General features: G+C 39.2%; 2 protein-coding genes across 6 annotated transcripts in view; one reads left to right on the top strand and one right to left on the bottom strand.

Moving 5' to 3' along the window:
* The window catches only part of LOC134817622 (autophagy-related protein 16-like), a 101,718-nt gene that overhangs the window by 43,093 nt on the left and 35,296 nt on the right, over positions 1 to 23,329 (bottom strand). The window lies entirely within an intron of this gene.
* The window catches only part of LOC134817623 (BUB3-interacting and GLEBS motif-containing protein ZNF207-like), a 79,756-nt gene continuing 59,722 nt past the window's right edge, over positions 3,296 to 23,329 (top strand). For all 3 annotated transcript variants that reach the window (XM_063826860.1, XM_063826859.1, XM_063826861.1), the window contains exon 1: positions 3,296 to 3,321. The gene's annotated coding sequence lies outside the window, so the exon portion shown is untranslated. The remainder of the gene's footprint in view (positions 3,322 to 23,329) is intronic.

Here is a 23,329-nt window from a genome sequence, read left to right as displayed (position 1 = left end):
GGATACCATGCTTGAATTTAGGTAAACAACATAGCACTTCCTCACCAGTCACGTTGAACGCGATCGCCGAATGATAAAACAATATGGGAACGCGCGCGCACAGCATTGCGCGCTGATACTCTAAATACTGTGCGCGTTTCGTCCGGAACCTGGGGGAGTTCCCGCTCTAATATATCTGACGACAGTGATCACTCATTATGAGAACTAATCCCGACCACTTTCCCGGTCGAACCGTACCCAAATCAAACTAATTTATGAACCACGTGTATAGCCAACGTCCTTGCGGTGCTGAGCCGATGTAAAACTCTTCTGTCTCTTGTTAATATTTTAGTTGTACTGTGCATAAAAGTGTGTAGTGACAAGTGTGTAGTGGTAATGTATATTATTTATTATGACGACGCGATATTTATAATGCAGAATTAAAAGCTGCTTTCGATATTAGTAGAGGCTCTTACGGGCAAAAAGACGTGTTTTCTGCTACGAGTTTAGAGACCTAACCGCTAATTGGACACAATAGTATGATGTCTAAGGATCGATAATATGTTAAGAAGTATACATGTGGCCTTATTAGTCACGTGCTATACCAATGCGCGTTTTAAACTTTGACAGTCTATTACACTAAGGCAAATAGAGTAATTATATTCATATTTTGTCAGCAATAAGATCACATTATTTCCTATTTAGTGTGAAAATATGAGCTAGAACGGACATAATCTCGCTGAGTTATAGCTGTTTGAAATTTATGATGAACGCGCGGCTGCTAATTGATAACAACTAAATGCTTTTGCGCGTAGTGCGCGTCGAAAATTTGGCAAAAACGCTTGCGGAGTGACAATATTCAAACTTCGATAAAGTATATGAAGTGGGTACTTCTCGGAAAGGAAAAATTTAGGCAAACACGATGTGACTATTTTTGGGTTGATTTAATACAACTGCAAAAAATTATTCAAACTTCAAGCAAAAAAAGTCAAATTTTTACCACTTTTTTGGATTTTTACCCCCAAAAAAATAGAGGGATTTTTCAAATTTTTATATCATCTTGTGCGGCTGTGTTTTAGCTATTTCCATGCAAGTTTTGCCGACATGCCAACAAAATTAACTTGTTCAAAATATCCAAAAACATGGTTTTTTGGCCTATTTTTTGCCCAAAAATCGGTTTTTTGCAATTTTACCCCCAAAAAGTCAGTCCAATCATCTTAAAATCACTTTTAATCGATTCTACGGTCAAAAATACGTTTAGTAAGGTGTATCTGGGGTCCCTAGCGTATCGAGCAGACAATGCCCGTAAGAGCCTCTACTATATGACTGGTGGTGGGCTCTCTCCGGCGGGACATAGATCTATATAGGGGGTACCCGGGGTACGAGTTAACGAACAGTGTTCGTGTCCTTCCACAACCCCCTGTTACCTGTGTTTCTCTCGGGGTAGCCTAATTCATCCGTTAGAATCGCAGAGTTAGCGGAGCTCATGATATCTCGCGACGTATGCTGCATGAACGGTGCAAGACTTGCGCCGTTTGTTTCAGCATCCAGTTGCGAGTGCTTGCCCATCGAAAACATGATTAGTGATTGTGGATTTTATTGATATTACTGATTATCCATCATATTCAGTATTAATGTTATCCATTATTTATTTATTGACATCCTTCAGTCTCCAAAACGAGGTGTGAAGGTAAATTAACTTTGAGCCTTGTTTTGGCGACTGCTTAATCGATGGGCAAGTAGGTATTTGTTTTTTAGCAGTGTTGAACATTGAAACAATTATAAAATGTTTATTTTTATCTTATATAACGTACAATATGAATGACATATGCTATAGTGACGTAACATATATAGTGCAAAGAATTAGTTACTTGCGAGATCTGATTTAGTGATAATCGACGTTAACATTTTGCAGTTTACAGTTGCGCAATGTTGGCGTCGATTGTTACTGACATTTATCTGAATTTAATACAAGTACATGTCACATATAAATTGGGTAGCTGAATGAAACTCGTGCCTCAAAATTTTCCGTTATTAGCATTGCAGTGTCCACGCCCTGTACTGCGTTAACGACCGAAATTTTCCCAATATGCAATTATTATTTTGCTTCTAAAATTCTCTGATAATTAATAATATATCGTGACATGTAATTGTAAGATAACAAACCTCGCGCGCGCGGCGCTTACATCTGCACCTGAGAATCTCTCAGCAATGTGTGGCTGTCTGCGCGGCGGGCTGTGTATTGTGTATATAGCTGAATTTAGATTTAGATTTATTTGTAAATGTATAATAATATTAAATATGTATTGATTGTTTTGTGGTAAATAAAAATTTTGTTTTACTATAAAACGAAATTTTGCTAAAAATTTAAGATTGATATTCATTTTAATTTCGGGGATAAACATAAACCAATAGGGTTTCCTAGGATAAATCTACAATTGAAACCTGCGACTAACTTCCTTACACAGTCACATCACGTGATCGAGACAGTTTTTCGCTTGGGGAGCATTTGAGGGGGTGTCCTAAATGTTGAAAAGGCTTCCTTCACGCCACTGGTGTTCAGTACTACAGGAGGAATGGCAACCGAGGCTTCACAGTTCCTAAAACATCTCGCTGAAAAGATCAGCCTAAAGAAAGGCCAACGGTATTGTGATGTGATGTCATTTGTCAGACGCAGACTGCTTTTTGATCTACTCAGAACCTGTATAATCTCTATCAGGGGGTACAGAGGTACCAGAACCCTTCCACCCACGGCAATAAGTGATTTGGACCTTAACCTGATCAACACTCTTAAACCCTAAAAGGTCATGGAGTGCTTGTTGGATGGTGGTCTAAACTGCTTTTTGTTGTGATGTGATTTAGTGGATTTTACATTTATTATTACAAAGAGTTTTATTTTACCTCAGTTTTTAAATTTGTACCATTTTTACAGAATTTTTATAATTATAATTATTTTTATATAGGGTCATTGCTATATTATGTGTATATTGTTTGAATAATTCTTTATTTTGAGGGGGTGATTCGGAATCAGCGTCCGAAAATACATCGATACAATTTGGTATCAACTGATCGACTGTAGAGTGATTTAGCATGCTCGCAGAAATACATCGATACAATATTAATTACTAGATTAGATTGGATTAGCATTAGATGACGACTTCAACATCATCACTAGTTTTTAACATTCCTCCTAGTTTCTTTATTATCAGAACTGTGAACATTTCAGACCCTTTGTAACGAAGAAAACTTTGTTAAGAAAACTAAATTCAACATACTACCAAATTCTGTATAAGTATTATTCTTTTAATACTTTCAACACTACTATATAACAAATAATTTGAGGTATGATAATGGAAAGTCCGCTACGATGATAACAAACAGCGGTGAAGACAAGACAGCAGAAACAGAGAGTGTACAGCAACCAGACACCTGTGATCCGGAGACATCTCAACACCTGTCTTCTGAAGGTATTGCTTATGTTACACCTGTTGTTTCTCTGTTATGTGGAATCTGTCCCAAAGATCTTATATCAGAACCTTGTAGCATTCAATGTGATTCCTGTAAGACATTTTTCCATCCTAAATGTCTTGGCAAGTCTGCACCAGTGGACAGTGAACGGTGGGTTTGTCAGAAATGTAGGGATAATGTAGAGAACCAGCAGATCATTGATGCTCCTGACGAGGAAAATGATATCTGTTATAACTGTCCCGTGTGTAGGAGTGTTGTGGGGGATTCGGATAAGGCATTGGGTTGTGATGGCTGTGAAGAATGGTTCCATGCACCTTGTTTGTTTATCAGTGAAACCGAGTACGCTGAGATGGATAATGAAGAGATATGGTTTTGTGATACTTGTCAAGCAGTGAAAGCAAACAAAATTAATTGGGGCTCAATGGTTGGTGAAGAGTTGATAGCTGAGAAAGTCCAAGCTGTTTATCAAGAGATGGTGACATGGAGAAAGAATCTTTTCCTAGTTCCCAGAGGTAAATCAGGTAGCGACTTTATAAAAGAACTGACTCGGCTCATCCTCTTATTTGCAGATGCTACCAAGTGGGAAAGGCTATCGTTCGCACTGGTTCATATCTTTTTGCCAATCATGTTGCAAAAACCGTCAAGCAAGTCAAAAGCAAGAGACCATGTAACATATCTCACCAAGCGTTTGGTTAAATGGAAAAATGGAGAACTTGACGATCTAATGATGGAGTGCAGGAGTATTCAGAAAGCCTTGGTGCAGCAACAAAAAATCAGCGAGGAATCCAGGAAGAAGAGTTTCTGCCGACTAATGCTCCTTGGGAAAGTTAAACAAGCCACCAAATATGTTGACAGTTCCAATGACACCTTAGGAGTTCACAGCCTAACAGCAAACATTAAACAGGTCCTTGGGGAGAAACACCCTCCAGCTGTTAAAGCAGATCCAGTTGTTCTGCACCCTCACAGTACTCCTCCACCTCAGGAAGTGATATTTGAGAGGATTGACGCAGAGACTGTCAAGAGGGCTTGTTTATATTTGGATGGATCAGGCGGCCCAACACTAACGGACTCAGATTTGTGGAAGCATATCATCTGCAGCAAATCATTTGGCAAAGCATCAGTGACACTTGCTGAGTCTATAGCAATTGTTGCAAGGCGCCTTTGTAGAGAAGATATCCATCATAGCTGTCTGAAAGAGTTCACTGCATGCAGATTAATCCCTCTTGATAAAGGCCAGGATAAGAACGGGAAACCTGGTGTAAGACCAATTGGAATCGGCGAGATATTGCGCAGAATCATTGGAAAAGCAGTTATAATGTCTTTCAAAACTGATATACAATATGCTGCTGGCCCACTGCAGACCTGTGCAGGGCTCAAATCAGGAATAGAGGCTTCCATTCATGCAATGAGACAGATCTGGGAAGACAGTGACACTGAAGCAATACTACAGGTTGACGCTGATAATGCGTTCAATCGTCTTAATAGAGAAGCAGCCCTTCACAATGTTCATGAGATCTGTCCTCCGCTCTATCAGTATCTAAAGAACCACTACCAAAAGCCAGCAGACCTGATCATTAATACTACCGAGGACCACTACCAACTTAAGTCTGAGGAAGGTTCAACTCAGGGAGATGTAGCAGCAATGGCATTCTATGCGTTAGGGATCAAGCCTCTAGTAGATGACCTTGCCACAGCCTCCAAGCCCAGTGTTTGCAAACAGTCTTGGTATGCAGATGACAGTAGTGCTGGTGGAAAGATTGAAGGTATTAAGATATGGTGGGATACGCTGTTGGAGCAAGGACCAAAGTATGGATATTACCCAAAAGCCAGTAAGACCGTCCTGATTGTGAAGAATAGCGAGGACCTAGATCTTGCGCAGAAAGTATTCTCAGGCACTGGTATTAAAATCGAGTCTGAAGGAGAACGCCATTTGGGTGCAGCAATTGGCAGCGAAGCTTTTAAGAACAAATATGTCTCAGATAAAGTCCATAAATGGTGTCAGGACATCAAGCTGTTGTCATCAATTGCTATTGAGGAGCCCCAAGCTGCTTTGACTGCATATACTAAGGGAATTTGTCACCGGTGGACGTTCATTCAGAGGACCATCCCGGGTATAAGTCACTTGTTTCAACCATTGGAGGATTGCATCAGAACAGATTTTATTCCAGCAATCTTGGGTAAGAACGTATCAGACTTGGACCGCTCCATATTTGCATTGCCAGTCAGACATGGTGGCCTAGGTATCTCCAACCCAGTTGAAAACTGCAATAGAGAATTCACAGCCTCAGTCACCATCACAAAAGACCTCACAGACCTGATTATCAACCAGCAAAACACCCTTGAACATTACAACATGTCAATTCAAAATGACACTATAAAAAGTCTCAAGGCAATCAAGGAGAAACACTTATTTACGGTTAGCAAATCAATAGAGGACAGTGTAAGAGATCCCAACCTAAAGAGATCCCTCCAGTTCATCAAAGAGAAAGGTTCAGGATGTTGGCTTACTGCACTTCCATTGAAGAGATTTGGCTACTCCCTGAACAAGATTGAGTTCCGTGATGCTCTGTACTTGCGTTATGGTTGGGAGATCCCTAACACCCCATTTCACTGTGCTTGTGGAGATAGAAATAATGTGAATCACACACTTATATGCAAGAAAGGTGGCTATGTTTCTATGAGACACAACAACATCCGCGATCTAAATGCAGAGCTGCAGCGTGAAGTATGCAGAGATGTAGTGACTGAGCCAGCATTGATACCCCTTGATAATGAAGAAATTGTTGGTACCAATGCTGATAGAGCTGCACCTGATGTATCCTCACGAGGTCTCTGGAGCACATTTGAACGAACATTCTTTGATGTCTGTGTTACCCACCCCAACTCACCCACATATGACAAAAAAGATATGGAACAGATCTATAAAGCTCATGAAATGAGGAAAATGAAAAAGTACAACAACAGAATCATCCAGGTGGAAAAAGGCACCTTTACTCCACTTATATACTCAACAAATGGCGGATGGGGTCCACAAGCCACAAGATACCACAAGAGACTCGCTGAAAAACTATCCCAGAAGAGAGGAGAAGACTATGCGGCTATTATGTGTTACATGCGCACCAGGATTAGATTCTCAATCCTCAGGAGCACCCTGATAGCGGTCAGGGGTGAGAGAGGGAGACGGCAATCGTATACATTGCCAGTCAGTGTAACTTCGTTTAACTTGATACCTGCCACCATGGACTATGAATGTTTCTAGACACTATCCTTTTGATATTGAGATATTGGTATTTCAGATCACGTGTACATCGTTCCATTTTTTTTACGACACAGTAATTTATTGACACTCACAGCTATAATTTTAATCATTGAATCAGTATTTTTATCTGTGCTCTGCGAATGCATCACATGAATCAGTTTTTTAATCTATTAACTTATTACACATTTGTGCTCTGCTTTAGCATCACTTGACTATTTAAAAAAAATTGTTTGTTCAGGCCATGACCTTATAGTCAGCCAATTGGCCATTGCTATATTATGTGTATATTGTTTGAATATTCTTTTCTTTCGAATTTGAGCACAAAAAAAATTCTGTATAGACAATAAGGGAAAAGAATATTCAAACAATATACACATAATATAGCAATGGCCAATTGGCTGACTATAAGGTCATGGCCTGAACTTTAATAGTCAAGTGATGCTAAAGCAGAGCACAAATATGTAATAAGTTAATAGATAAAAATACTGATTCAATGATTAAAATTATAGCTGTGAGTGTCAATAAATTACTGTGTCATAAAAAAAGGAACGATGTACACGTGATCTGAGATACCAATATCTCAATATCAAAAGGATAGTGTCTAGAAACATTCATAGTCCATGGTGGCAGGTATCAAGTTAAACGAAGTTACACTGACTGGCAATGTATACGATTGCCGTCTCCCTCTCTCACCCCTGACCGCTATCAGGGTGCTCCTGATTATTGTATAGACAATAATGTTAGGAGCCATCTCAGTGTAAACCATTTGAACACTGACCGTTTGGGCGAAAGTAAAATTCCATCCGAATTTCCCAGACTCTATCCAATAGTACTCGTCATTTCTAGAAAATGTAACCCGGTCAAATTTAGTTAGTCACTAAATGTGGCTAAACTATCTCTAGTTACAATTGGTTTTAATTTCTTCACATCATAACCCACTGCTGTTTGATGCTGAATATGTTTGTATCGCCATTTAGAACTGCTTTGACACGGTTAGTGTTTGACACCTGTGTCAGTTGCTATCCACGTGGGTGGTATTCAAGCACATTATTATTATTAAATCTAAAATAGCTAATTATTTAATTAATTATTAACAGGCCCCTTAACGTGGGCTTTATAAAATATATATACAAATTCAAGTCTACCTTAGGGCCAACAAATTTGGGTCACAATAAATTTGGTTACTATAATTTTGGTTACAATCATTTTAGGCACAAATTTCGCAAATTTTTAGTCTACAACAATTTTACTTACTTTAGGTAATCAAATCAAATCAAAATATAATGACACAAACATCATCAATGAATAACGTTACTGTAACTGGGTTATGGTTCCGATTTATTTGGTCGTTCTGGTAGGAGTAAAACAAAGTATTTTTAGTAAAACAAAGTATTTTATTTATTAGCAGTGCAATCAATTCATATGATATAATTATAAGAATATAATAGTATGTCACACCTATTTAACTGTTAGGTTTGAGTAGTCGTGCCATGGCTAAATCTAACTAGGACCAGTGGTGTCGATTAACATTTAATAGGTGAGTCTAAGTGACACAATTGGAAAATTTTAAGAAAAGACGGATCAAAACACAGATCCAAGGACAAGGAGACCCCACTGCAGGACCATACATCAGTGGCGTAACTTAGGGCCCCGCAGACCCCGCCGTGCGGGGGGGGGGGGGGGGGGGGGGGGGGCGCCGTATAAGGGGGGCACAATTTTCCTGAATTTTAGGCCCTTTCACTGAAAAAACGCCTTGTTTGTGTATTTCCCTGACCAATTTAGTGTTCGGTCGACGCGAAAAAAATATTTGGGGTACCCTTTTTTGCTTCAGGGGGCGCAAAAATCTGTAGGGGGCGAGAAAAAAAGTACCCGACATTTTTTATTTTTTTTTTATTTTTAGGGACACAAACAATTTTAGGGGGGCGCTTTTCATCACTGAGCGGGGGGGCGCCAACAGGCAAAGTTACGCCACTGCCATACATGCTGTTGGCTTGTGCATGGCCCAAAAGGTTCCAGTTGTCCAGGAAACTGTACGGTAGGACCGTTGCTGCTAGATCAAAGACTCATAGATTCACCACAAATGAGACTGATTTCTTTGCCCAAAGGGTCTTGCGCTATTGGAACAGTCTACCACCACTAGTGAAAGCTAGTGAGTCGGTTACTGGTTTCAAGAGGGGATTAGATGCCTTTCGGCTTCATGGATATCGAGCTAATAAGCTTGGTCATCACTGGGAACTTTCATATGACATCTTTGATAGGATAGATGTGTCTGTGTCTAATAGGAATAGTTATGTAAGTTATATGAAAGAGAATCCATTGGTAGCTAAGAGGAAGAAGGTTAATATCAAAGGTATTTAGTTAAATTTTTTAAAAGTTTGTAATTATATGGTTTCAAACGTAAAGTGTTCATTTTCTATGAATTTCTTTTTGAGATGCCCAGAGAGGCATTATTTATAATGTTATGTTATGTTGTATTGTTCCAAATTATATTTGTTCCTTACTGGAAGAACTCTGTGACTGTTTTAAGTTTTAAGATTAAATAAGAAGGGTTTAAGAAAGATATGATTTCTAAGGATATTTCTAATGATTCACATTTTTGGAATGTTTCAAATGAAGTATTAGGGAGAATTGAAGGACCTAGCTATGTTAGTAATAAAGAGAAGCATAACAATTATCTTTATTTCCACCCTTTTGTGGCAAAAAAGCGATTCATAAATCTTTATTCCACTGGGATTATCTTTTGGGGATGCTTTTTGAATTTATTTGAAATTTTAAAGTTGTAGTTAATAATTTATTAATAATAATAATAATAATAAGTAAGTAGGAATTTATACATCGCTTTATAGCCATAAAGAACTCAAAACCCAAAGATTCAGTTCAAACCATCTAAAGCGACTCATGAGTAACATGTACATAAGAACTTATTTTTATGAAGTATGGATTTTATGAGAAAGGTAATACATGATACTTATACAAATACGTTTTCAAAGAGATGAGTTTTTAGTTTCTTTTTAAATAAGACGATATCGGTTAGTGTTCTCAATTGATAAGGAAGCTTATTCCAAACAGAGGGTCCGCAGTAGCTGAAACTTCTCTCGGTTTTACTATAGTTTGAAATAGGAGGAACATTTAGGAGGAAATAGTCTTCTTCAGTTCTTAGTACACGTACAGGTTGACTTTTGATGTCAATACATTTGATGATATACTCCGGCGCTATGTTGTTAACGCATTTGAACACGGTTAGAGCAATCTTATACTCTATTCGTTGTCGTATCGGAAGAAAATGGGCTTTTTTCAGGAATGGAGTGACACTGTCCCATTTTTTGATAGCTTTCCAACCAAACAAGAATCGAACACAGGAATTTTGTACCTTCTGGAGTTTCTTTATTAGAAGATCAGGTAAACCGTGTAAGAGTCCATTGCAGTAGTCTAGTTTTGAAAAGATCAAGCAGTGAATGAGCTGTCTTTTTAGATCATAGTTAAGCTTTGAGCCTATAACTCGAAGGTTTCTCAGATGGATGTTGCAGCAACTGATAATTGAATTTATTTGGTCTTCAAATGTTAGGAATTGATCAAATAGGACACCTAAACTTTTCACTGTGCGGGATGCATCCACAGGGTCAGCTGCATTGTCAAGTTGTATTGAATCGACTGGACATGAAGAGTAACTGTTCTTGGTCTGTACTACAAGAGCTTCTGTTTTGTTTTGGTTCAGTTTGAGTTTATTTTGGGTCATCCAGGTCTTAATATCTTCAAAACAATTTGTTATTCTCTCTTCGATTGTTGAGAGATCTCGAAATAGTGGGTTAAACTCAATGTACAGTTGAGTGTCATCTGCGTACATGTGGATGTTAAATCCATGTCTCTTTGCGATCTGATTGAGCTCCTTTGTGTAAAGTATAAACAGAATTGGACCTAGAATTGAACCTTGCGGGACTCCAATTCTAAGGAAGCATCTCTTTGATCTTGATTTATCAATAGTTACTGTGAAGAATCTGTTATTAAGGTATGATGTAAACCATTCGAGAACAGTACCTTCAAAACCAAAGTCCTTTTTTAGTTTTTTTAGGAGCAAGTGATGATTTACAGTATCAAAAGCAGCACTGAGGTCCAAAAGGAGGAGGATAACCTTACTTTTCATGTCACTGATACAAAGAAGATCATTGTAGATGGTAAGGGTCGCAGTTTCGCAGCTATGATTTGACCTATAACCACTTTGATGCTCAGCATGAAGATTGTGATAGTCAAGATGTTTGGTCATCTGTTTCTGGACGCTCTTTTCAATGAGTTTCGAGAGGAAAGGTAAGTTACTAATCGGTCTATAGTTGTTGAAGCTATTGACATCTCCTTTATCATCTTTGATGGCTGGTGGTAAGATATTTATTGGTGGTAAGATATTTATATTTTTCCATATAGTGATTTGATACTTTGTAGACATGTGTGATGATGTTATGTCATAATTTTTACTTTACTTTACTTTAAATGTTCAAAATGTTGATTTGATTTGATTTTTGATTTTCGAAATCTCTTCTAAGTGATCCCTGGAATATACCTAAAAGGTCTTGTCAATATCAAAAATTTATCGAAAAAGTTACTCCCCCTGTCTTGACATCAAAGTTCTCTTGTTTTTTTTCAAATTTCTTGTTTTTCATTACTAGATTGCGATAGTGTTATTCAGTGAAGCAAATGTTTAATACATCCTTTTGTTAACATACGTATATGTTACCTTCAGCATATCAAATTAAAGTGTTACTTCCCCTAGACAAGTTTGATTCTGTAGAACCATGTAGACATGTAACCCGATTTAACGCAATTTGACCTGATTCACTGCACCTTTTACCTTTCCCTCAATCTCTGCAGTAAATCGAGGTTTTTATAATAATATAACTGTTCTGTTGACAATATGTTCCAGGATAAGCAGTTTTGTTTCTAAGCACTCCACTGTTGAACTTGTATTTGGTTGTTAAATAATAAGCTTGAACCGCACTTGTTCATTATTAATTGCAGTCTTTACTTATCTATAAACTTTAAACACAAATCTCTTGATAAGCACTTAAAATGAGTGAGTGGGACAGCTGGGTTGCCTTTATCCAAGGACACGCCGTAAATGAATACTTGACTAATGCACCTGCAGAGAGCCCTGCAAATTGGCACATCCACATTGGAGGACATGATGGTAAGTTTTTTGTTGATTAAAAATTAAAATGTACAATTTGATTTCAAATTTTCTAAATCTTGAAATATCAACAAGTTATGTTAAAATAAATAATTATTATTATTACTTTTGAGCCAGTGAGCACTGAGCAGGCTGTGTTACTTCTCTAGTATCAATCTTGACACCATTATTGTAGATAGAAAATTAAATTTTAGTTTACAGTAACACATTCCTTTTTAGATATTACACTCAGTGCAGATATTACACTTTTACATTTGTTGCTAAATTGTAGCTCTGTTATCGCTTAGCTTATCTTTGTTAATCGATACTGATCATGGCTTGTTTTAACCGCCACAGCCTCGCCTTGTTTACTCAAAGTTTCGCCCACTAAACTTCCCTTTTCTTTGCAGGTTCAATGTATGCCAAGTCTGAAGGATTCGATGCAGCTTTCGACGCAAATGAGATGATGAAACTTAGCAACGCTGCCAACGGCGATCAGACCGACATATTCTCTGCTCCCCCTGCAGGGTACACAATCTTGAGGGTTGTGCCTGCCAGCAGCGACTTTAATGTTCTTACAGGTTGGTTATTTAATAGTTATCTTGATCTAGTATCTTTGTTTCACACAATAGAGCATAAGTTTTGTGGTTAATCCACTGGGCTTAGAGTTTGTGTTTAAGCTACCAAATTTTATTATTATTATTATTATTAAATATACTCTTCTATCATGTTAATCTATGCTGAAATTCACTAGTTCCACTTTGGCAGACAATATAGAGCATGTTGTAAGTATAAATACCATTCAGGAAAGAAGAAGGGTGAAGGTGGAAAACTCCTTTACTGCGCACGATGCACAACAACATTTGTTGTTGCTTTGATCGATGTAACTAACTGCTCGAGGGGAGCTGAAAGCAAAGCTATGGATGCGTTTTCCGTAGGAATAACTGAAGGTATTAACGCAGGCATCTAGAGCTGCTGTCACTATGGTTACTGTTACTATGGTTACAAGCTCGGAGAGTACTAGGTATCAATGCAGAATTTGGTGTTTAAAAGGTTCCAACTTCCGAAGACACTTTTTGTAGTCAGCCTAAAATCGTAAAAAACCTTTTTTGTTTGGTATATATTTTCAAATCATTTATAGTAAGTCTCATTCCAAGTTGCTCCATATATTGGTCACATTCTTACGGTTCATCACTGGCTATTGTTTTATTATGTGTGCTTATATCATTTCTTCACTATGTGCTGATTAGATCTAAAAGATTTTTACGAGCTCTTTCCTGATTGTTATGTCTAAAAATACTTTTGTAATAATTTTAGTGATTTTCAACGATCGAACAACGGTTTTTAACCGTCACTTATGCTGGTGACCCCGGGACTTCATGAAATGTGATATCCAAGGGTCGTCGCCGTTATTCGTGTTCCATCTCCCGATCTCGGTATGAATTTGTTATTGATTTCGTTAAGAATATTATGAATATTATGTTTTTGACGTGGTCTCAAAAATAGCCTTCGTTGGTTTTTGTTGTTGCAAATATTATTGAATTTATAATGGTACTATACACGTAATTTCATAAGTGGCAATTATAATTCTTTTTCAAATGGTTTTTATCTTAATTTGCACTTTTGGAAGAAATACCTAGAATATACGCACTGTTCCTTAAAATGTTTAAATAAAAACCGTTTTTAATTGTCTCTCACGATGAAGAAAGTAAATCAGCAAAAGTAAACAACCTGACAATTACCATGACAACCATGTAAAACTATCATTATATTCCTGCAACCTGACAAACCATGCCCAAACACCTTGAAGAGCAGATTGTAAAACTAGCATTCTATTCCTGCAACGTTGCAGCCTGCTACTGTCATTGCCTCCTAATATATAAATAATAAACTTATTTGTTGCCATACTTCCTCCAATCCCAATAATAGGAAGTAAGCGGGAGAAAATGTTCTGATCTCCGACGAAATTGCTCCACTTTAAAAGTTAAAGTTTGAATAGCCGCTCCCAAGATAGCGATTACAGTGCAGATATATAGTTTACTATAATTGTACTGATGTATTTTAACTGTCTCTAAAGATCTAATTTAACCCATTACGAAGATACCAGTCATTTGCATTGCTCTATTGTGGATATAGCCTACACTACACCTCAGCAAGTAACTGTAGCAACAGTAGAACTTCTCTTCAGTCACTAGTGAGACGGTGTACGTGACTATTAGCTCTCTCTCCAGCAATATGTAACCAATAACACCACTTCTACGAGTTCTTTGTCACCGCCAACACCCTCCTTCATACTCACTTTTTATTGACAGTCTCTGTCTTGCAACTTATTAACCTATCTAGGGGCACACGCCCAATCACACTGCTCTAATAACAGTGCTCTACACTTCTACAGCAGTGCTCTTTCTCAACTCAGCAGACTGTTTAGGAATAATAGCAGCGAAACATTGTGAGGAGGGACGTTCTGCTTTTAAAGTATAAGTAGGAGACTGTATATAGTACTACTGGTGGGGTGGCACGTATAGGGGGGCTTCAAGGAGCTTATATAATACTCTTAAAACGAGCAGCACTGAGAGTATCGCCGATAATATCGGCTGCAAACCCTGCAGTACAGGCCTGGTTACTATGGTTACTGATAGTAGTACTACAGGCCTAGCCTGGTGTTCTACAAATCAGGTTACTGATTTAGTTGAACTGGAGACTCTGGTTCCATCCTAACTTCCCACTCATCAAACATTCAGCTTTGAAATGTACAGGTTTTGTTATCGTACCTCTCACATTACACTGCTTCCTCGGGTTTCAGCCCTTAGAGCTGTAAAGTATATCTCTGAAGAAGATTCGATTTCGCCCGTTATTTTGCAGATAAGTCAGTTTGTCCAATAAGAAGCGCTAAACAAATCACGTGACAAAAGACCTCCAATCAGAGAGCAGCAAGTAGGTGAGTAGGTGCTATCTAACTAGTTCTGTAACTCACTATCTGCCCACAGAAACACTACCTTTGTGCTGATAAGCTTCAAGGCTTGTGACCTTAGTGGGAATTTAACCGTCAATAATTAATTTAGCCGCAGCGAAGCTCTTTGAATTCATCAACATGAACAGCCCGGTCGCGTCGGGTTAAGGGGGGGGGGTTCACCCTGGTTAAGGCACTGCAGTCAGTAAATAAGTTATTATTCTGCTGTAGCCGTGAAGTATTTAGTCCGGGAAAAAGGAACAATCGAGAGTGTAAAAGAGGGACTCTAAAGAAATTACAGGTGCTCAATCTTTCTCAACAAAGCACACATTGTGTTTAATGGGGCATGTGTCTCACTCTCGTGCGGCCTCTGTTTAAGCCGAGCTTTTGTCCTGATGATATTAACATTCCTTATTTATAGTTTTCAATGATCTGCTAGCAGAGTTTGTGACCAAGTTAGCAGAGTGTGTGACCAAGTTAGTAGAGTGTGTGACCAAGTTAGTAGAGTGTGTGGCCAAGTTAGTAGAGTGTGTGACCAAGTTAGCAGAGTGTGTGACCAAGTTAGTAGAGTGTGTGACCAAGTTAGCAGTGTGTGTGACCAAGTTAGCAGAGTGTGTGAACAAGTTAGCAGTGTGTGTGACCAAGTTAGCAGAGTGTGTGACCAAGTTAGTAGAGTGTGTGGCCAAGTTAGTAGAGTGTGTGACCAAGTTAGCAGAGTGTGTGACCAAGTTAGCAGAGTGTGTGACCAAGTTAGCAGAGTGTGTGACCAAGTGCTACTATTTAGTTAGCAGGTCGTTTTCCTTACAAATATTTTATTATTTATTACATACCGCATCGTGTGTAAAACTAAACACTCCCCTTATACCATGAGCCTATGAAGTTAAACACAGCGAGAAGTCAATATTGCTGTGTAAAATACACAGTAATAGTGGTAGATCAACGATCAGGATTCATGGCTTTGTTTTACTGCTGAGTTTAGTCTATTCGACGCTTACTCGTATATAATATATTTATTATCGTGTAATTCTTCGTTCCAGAGCTAGAGGAATGTTTTTCTGGAATGACAGCGAGCTTTAAAGAAGCTTACCATAAAATTAAAATAATATTAGATTATTAGTAAACGCTAAGAACAGTAAGGTAATGCTTGTGTGAGTATTGAGAGTAAATAATAACAGTATTACGGTTTACACTAATAATATTACAAGAGCATTAGCGAGCACAGGATTCCGTGAGGCGTAAATAAGTGTTAGTTATACGTGCTATAAGTTATATTATATTATGTAAGTTATATTATATAAGGATAAAGGATGTGTTGTACGGGGTGCCAGACCAATGATAAGTTAATAAAGTTGTAAGTGTGGGACTGTGGGACTGTGGGACCCACACTGTGCTGTGTGGTAGGTAGCTGTGTTGTGATCAGCTCGCTACAGTGTGTGTACTGTGTAAGGTAGGTGCCAATCTGAGTGTGTTATTAGTGGCGTCCCGGTTAGTGGGCTTGTAACCCACAATCTCACACTGTAACCCTATCAGTTGCTATGGAAACCTCATAAATACAGGTCCTATATTATCTCGCTTAGGTGGCTGACATGTGTGTTTCTGACAGAATATATTATAAAATATTATAAGGATACATTTTCTACAAATTTCTGACAAACTATGATAAGAATTGGCCACTCCTATTGACGAGCCCTGTTGCTAAGTAACGTCACTTCTAGTGACGAGGCGTGTGATCTCCCCCAACATTTGTCCTGAGTTGCAACGGCCAGCTCCATGAAAGAGTAACATGAGCTGTATTCTCTGAGATCATGTGTTCATTGTGCCCACGTGACTATTGCTAAGTAACGTCATGGGACCAGTGTCTGACGACCATTTCACCTCAAATCACAGCGGCAGAACATTCCAGAAAGACAGAGTAAACTCAGGTGATAATACTTTTCCAGGTGTTGGAATGTGTGAGGTAATGGTGACGTTAGCCTTATCATCACGTGACCTCCGCACTCCTTATATGGGCATCACGTGACCTCCGCACTCCTTATATGGGAATCACGTGACCTCCGCACTCCTTATATGGGCATCACGTGACCTCCACACTTTGTCACGTGATATCATCTTACCTGAGCGGATTAAGCCTTGTTCCAGGCTAGTGATTATATTGTCATGTTACACTTGCTGATTACATTCAGCGTGTGCTAATACTAAATATCGTGCATGGCATTAGCTCATCCTGCTCTTCCCCATTTGAAAGTCTTTGATGAAATTGCAGTGCGATTATGAAATGGCAGTAAGATTATGTTAAATATCTTTGTCATGGATTCGAGGAGTCCCAACATTATTACTGCGTATAAAGTGTACATGTTACTAAATGTTACTATAACTTATAAGATGTTAGAATGCTGCTATGTACTTGCAATTTGTTAGAGAGGAGACAGATATGACTCTCATGTGACAAGTAGGCCGGGCTAGTGAAAAGTCTCAGCGTTTAAGTGTCACATTTAGCATAGAACTAATATCCGTCACATATTTCCTATACATCAGGCCTCCTGTACGACCAGCTTTCTCCTGCTCATGCTGTACAAGCAGGTCACAAACAAATCGTAGAGTCACGTGATGCCCATATAAGGAGTGCAGGGGTCGCGTGATGCCCATATAAGGAGTGCAGGGGTCGCGTGATGCCCATATAAGGAGTGCAGTGGCCACGTGATGCCCATATAAGGAGTGCAGTGGCCATATAAGGTATCCTCCAGTAGATAGCACTTAGTTCTGCTACATTAATTCATTATTCAGTTAATGAATATTTCTAATATCATCTCTATGTGAACCTTCTGAAGAGACTGAACAATATCAGCATAATAAAATAAGTCCCCAAGAGGCAAGATGTGACATCTCATCAATAACAATGGTAAAGATAAGCTGTGACCTCTTTAAAGCCAGTAATTAACATGTTTTTATTAATGTGTGAAAGTGTTATTGTTAGGGAGGGCGAGATTTAAGTTACACACTAAAACTAGCTACCTTGTGAGTGTAATAGTAGTGTAATTTGCACCGCTTTGTTGGCCAGTATCAACCCCATTTTTTGGACTTTGGTCGCTTATACGGTCTAAGCGGTATACAAATAAAGCGCTATTATTATATCGGGTCTCAATAAGAGGTCTCGACTGCCTAGGCATCAAACCTTGGCAATCGGTAATTTTCCTCTGGCCCGGAGTCAGCTGACCCTAGGGACCAGAGGATAAAGACGTAGAGACTGTGTGTATCTACAGAAGTGGATGTTTTTACAAGAGACAGGGCTTGCAATGCAATTAATTATTATTATTATTAATAGTAGTGTGATCTGAGTACTCGCCCTTTAACTTGGGGGAAATGAGGTTACGAGAGGAGGAGATTGGGTTTGGGGTTTAGTGGGGCAATGTAAGGAGCAATGTTAGAAAGGGGCCAAATTAGGGGTTTGTTTTTTAAATTGGGTTAAAACATTGTGAGCCAAGATTGCCACGTTTGTATTTTTCATTTCTGCGGAATCTATATATTCTACGGAAATGTATGATGACATTTCTCAGAACTTGAACCCGAGAATCAAAGAACCTAATTGTAATGAAATCAACTCTATCTTATATTTTCAATATTAGCCTGCATCAAATTAGAAACGACAAACAGATTAATATTGTTACTGTCGCTTTCTACCAGAGCGAGGTTGTGCTGCAGGAACTGTTTTTGTGCTCAATATAGTCGTGTAGAATAATGTGTGCGAGGTTGTGCTGCAGGAACTGTTTTTGTGAACAATATAGTGGTGTAGAATAATGTGTGCGAGGTTGTGCAGCTGTGTGAGAGTTTAGTAGAATCCGTAACAAGACACCAATGTCGGAACTAAACTGTAGCTTCTCCCCGTCACATTATCTCCCCACACCGATACTCTCCCCTCACTGGTCAGCTCACTCCCAACTCGCCCGCTCATTGGTCCTCGCCAGATCACGTGACACTGATCACGTGTTGCACAGTGGGCCAGTGTTGCGAGGTCGGGTCACGTGACGCGCTCTTATCATTAGGTAGTGTTAAGTTTCACTGTATTTGTATTATCAGTGCGGAGATGTAAGTTGTTGTGATTCAGAAGAATCTATGGCTGGGTGTGAAGTTAGCCGGTAGTTGAGGGTAGTTGCAATACGAATAATGAGCAGATGTTGCTCACTAATGTGCAAATCACATCTCCCCCGGTGACACGTGACACGTGTTACAAAGATTACACGCGTCACCTGGTCTACTCAAATTAGTAAAAACTAAAACAGGTGTATATGTGATAGCACTGTTACTGCGCTATCTGGACGGAAATATTTATTAGCTTCTGACAGTTAACCGTCAAGAAACTACGACGTGTAGCCATGTTAAAATTAATTCATAGCCACTGACCACCTCTATATTTACCAGTTTTACAGTTACCACATTTATCAATTACCACCTTGGCTCTGAAGTGTACTTGTGCTGCGGTGTGTAGCTAAAATAACATAACCAACTCTCTTTCACTGATGTAACTTAACCAAACTGCCTCAGTGTCTCTACCCACTCTCTCTTTATTTAACTGATGACTATACACCCTATGATATAGCAGTATTAGGAACCCCAATATACACCCTATGATATAGCAGTATTAGGAACCCCACTATACACCCTATGATATAGCAGTATTAGGAACCCCACTATACACCCTATGATATAGCAGTATTAGGAACCCTACTATACACCCTATGATATAGCAGTATTAGGAACCCCACTATACACCCTATGATATAGCAGTATTAGGAACCCCACTATACACCCTATGATATAGCAGTATTAGGAACCCCACTATACACCCTATGATATAGCAGTATTAGGAACCCCACTATACACCCTATGATATAGCAGTATTAGGAACCCCACTATACACCCTATGATATAGCAGTATTAGGAACCCCACTATACACCCTATGATATAGCAGTATTAGGAACCCCACTATACACCCTATGATATAGCAGTAGTAGGAACCCCACTATACACCCTATGATATAGCAGTATTAGGAACCCCACTATACACCCTATGATATAGCAGTATTAGGAACCCCACTATACACCCTATGATATAGCAGTATTAGGAACCCCACTATACACCCTATGATAGAGCAGTATTAGGAACCCCACTATACACCCTATGATATAGCAGTATTAGGAACCCTACTATACACCCTATGATATAGCAGTATTAGGAACCCCACTATACACCCTATGATATAGCAGTATTAGGAACCCCAATATACACCCTATGATATAGCAGTATTAGGAACCCCACTATACACCCTATGATATAGCAGTATTAGGAACCCCACTATACACCCTATGATATAGCAGTATTAGGAACCCCACTATACACCCTATGATATAGCAGTATTAGGAACCCCACTATACACCCTATGATATAGCAGTATTAGGAACCCCACTATACACCCTATGATATAGCAGTATTAGGAACCCCACTATACACCCTATGATATAGCAGTATTAGGAACCCCACTATACACCCTATGATATAGCAGTATTAGGAACCCCACTATACACCCTATGATATAGCAGTATTAGGAACCCCACTATACACCCTATGATATAGCAGTATTAGGAACCCCACTATACACCCTATGATATAGCAGTATTAGGAACCCCACTATACACCCTATGATATAGCAGTATTAGGAACCCCACTATACACCCTATGATAGAGCAGTATTAGGAACCCCACTATACACCCTATGATATAGCAGTATTAGGAACCCTACTATACACCCTATGATATAGCAGTATTAGGAACCCCACTATACACCCTATGATATAGCAGTATTAGGAACCCCACTATACACCCTATGATATAGCAGTATTAGGAACCCCACTATACACCCTATGATATAGCTGTATTAGCAACCCCACTATACACCCTATGATATAGCAGTATTAGGAACCCCACTATACACCCTATGATATAGCAGTATTAGGAACCCCACTATACACCCTATGATATAGCAGTATTAGGAACCCCACTATACACCCTATGATATAGCAGTATTAGGAACCCCACTATACACCCTATGATATAGCAGTATTAGGAACCCCACTATACACCCTATGATATAGCAGTATTAGGAACCCCACTATACACCCTATGATATAGCAGTATTAGGAACCCCACTATACACCCTATGATATAGTAGTATTAGGAACCCCACTATACACCCTATGATATAGCAGTATTAGGAACCCCACTATACACCCTATGATATAGCAGTATTAGGAACCCCACTATACACCCTATGATATAGCAGTATTAGGAACCCCACTATACACCCTATGATATAGCAGTATTAGGAACCCCACTATACACCCTATGATATAGCAGTATTAGGAACCCCACTATACACCCTATGATATAGCAGTATTAGGAACCCCACTATACACCCTATGATATAGCAGTATTAGGAACCCCACTATACACCCTATGATATAGCAGTATTAGGAACCCCACTATACACCCTATGATATAGCAGTATTAGGAACCCCACTATACACCCTATGATATAGCAGTATTAGGAACCCCACTATACACCCTATGATAGAGCAGTATTAGGAACCCCACTATACACCCTATGATATAGCAGTATTAGGAACCCCACTATACACCCTATGATATAGCAGTATTAGGAACCCCACTATACACCCTATGATATAGCAGTATTAGGAACCCCACTATACACCCTATGATATAGCAGTATTAGGAACCCCACTATACACCCTATGATATAGCAGTATTAGGAACCCCACACTCTAGTTAGAAGAATAGGAACACTTACAAGACTTCAAGTTAATTGGGACCTGTAGTAAAAGAGGAGATAAAACAAGAGGTTTAATTATCTGACACGGGGAGATAATTCGGAATGTGTTAAGTCCAGCAGCAACAGCTGGAATGTGTCATCAAGCTAAACTATATAGCATGTAGTTACTGTTAACTTACCATGTAACATGTATGTAACTGTTAACTAATGTGTCAGACCACATATTTGCTGGTATCAAACCCTCTAGTAGCCAAATAGTGTTAGTTGTATAACTGTCACGTGACCTAGTTACATGTTAGTAGTTAGTGGGGGTGTTGAATATTTGAGGTCTAAACTTATTGTACTGAGACATGTGGGATTACTCTGTTTTAATTTGCAGTTTATTGCTAAAATTTATAATGTAAATGAGATGTGAGTGTCCAATCGGTGTGGGTTTGAAATAAAACGGCGGTTATAAACAATTAAAACTCAGCCTAGATGTCACCACTAAAGCACTACTTGAAGATATTAAAACACATTTAATGATATTAAAATACAGCTAATTTAGTACCACATGTAAAATGTAAATTCACCACTCTTTATCAACACAGTCCGTTAGTTTATGTTCAATACATGCGAACAATTCTTGCTAGTCCAGTCAGTAGTAACAAACTTGTAACCCTGATACCTGTAATTACACTGCTGGCTGTGTAACCCTGATACCTGTAATTACACTGCTGGCTGTGTAATCCTGATACCTGTAATTACGCACAGAAACCTACACTGCTGCCTTATATGGGCATCACGTGACACTGCTGCCTTATATGGGCACCACGTGACACTGCTGGCTGTGTAGGTTACTGTGCGTCCTGTCACTTTCTAAGCCAAGTTACAGGACTCAAACTGTGCTCTACACTAATGAGTTTATCTTGTGTTAATTAAATAACTCCTCTACCTGTGCAGAGCTACTTCAGAGAGAGTAATGGCATTTGTGAAAGTTTGGGACAATCCCCCACATTCCTGAACCTTAATTGAGTTAGTGGAATGAGAGCCCACACTCCAGTCCCCCTCTCTCTCTCTCTCTCTCTCTCTCTCTCTCTCTCTCTCTCTCTCTCTCTCTCTCTCTCTCTCTCTCTCTCTCTCTCTCTCTCTCTCTCTCTCTCTCTCTCTCTCTTTCTCTCTCTCTCTCTCTCTGGAATGAGATCCCACACTCCCCTCTACACCTGGTGTCTGGGCTCTGTAATGCAAATGAAGAGGCTTCCTCGAAAAGAAGGGCTTGCAAGCAATGTTACGTAACTTGCTGAAGCCGTGTTACACCGCAGCATTCTTTGTCCTCTCAATATCAATACAATAAGTCTCGCAATAGAACGGGTTTTAATTGATAGAATTTCCCATCATGCCTTACTGGCGAGTGTATAATTATAACTTGTTGTTAAAAGAGGCAGGCAGGTGGACAGTAGTGTCCAATCAGCTGCTGCAAGCAGTGTCACGTGATGCCCATATAAGGTAGGGTCGTGACACGTGATGCCCATATAAGGTAGGGTCGTGTCACGTGGCGAGCAGGAAGCTCCGTTTCTACTGTATTGTAAAAACACTGTAATGTAAATATTTATCTTTCTGTAGCGGGGAATGTCAGATGGGTAGTGGCACACTACCAGCCCACTACCGCACTATTAGTGTCACTGTGTTGGTGCGA

This window comes from Bolinopsis microptera, chromosome 6 (assembly GCF_026151205.1).
Source record: "Bolinopsis microptera isolate Bmic1 chromosome 6, MBARI_Bmic_1.0, whole genome shotgun sequence".
NCBI classification, from domain to species: Eukaryota; Metazoa; Ctenophora; class Tentaculata; order Lobata; family Bolinopsidae; genus Bolinopsis; species Bolinopsis microptera.
Note: the sequence above shows the minus strand (reverse complement) of the source record. Positions and strands in the feature narration are given on the sequence as shown.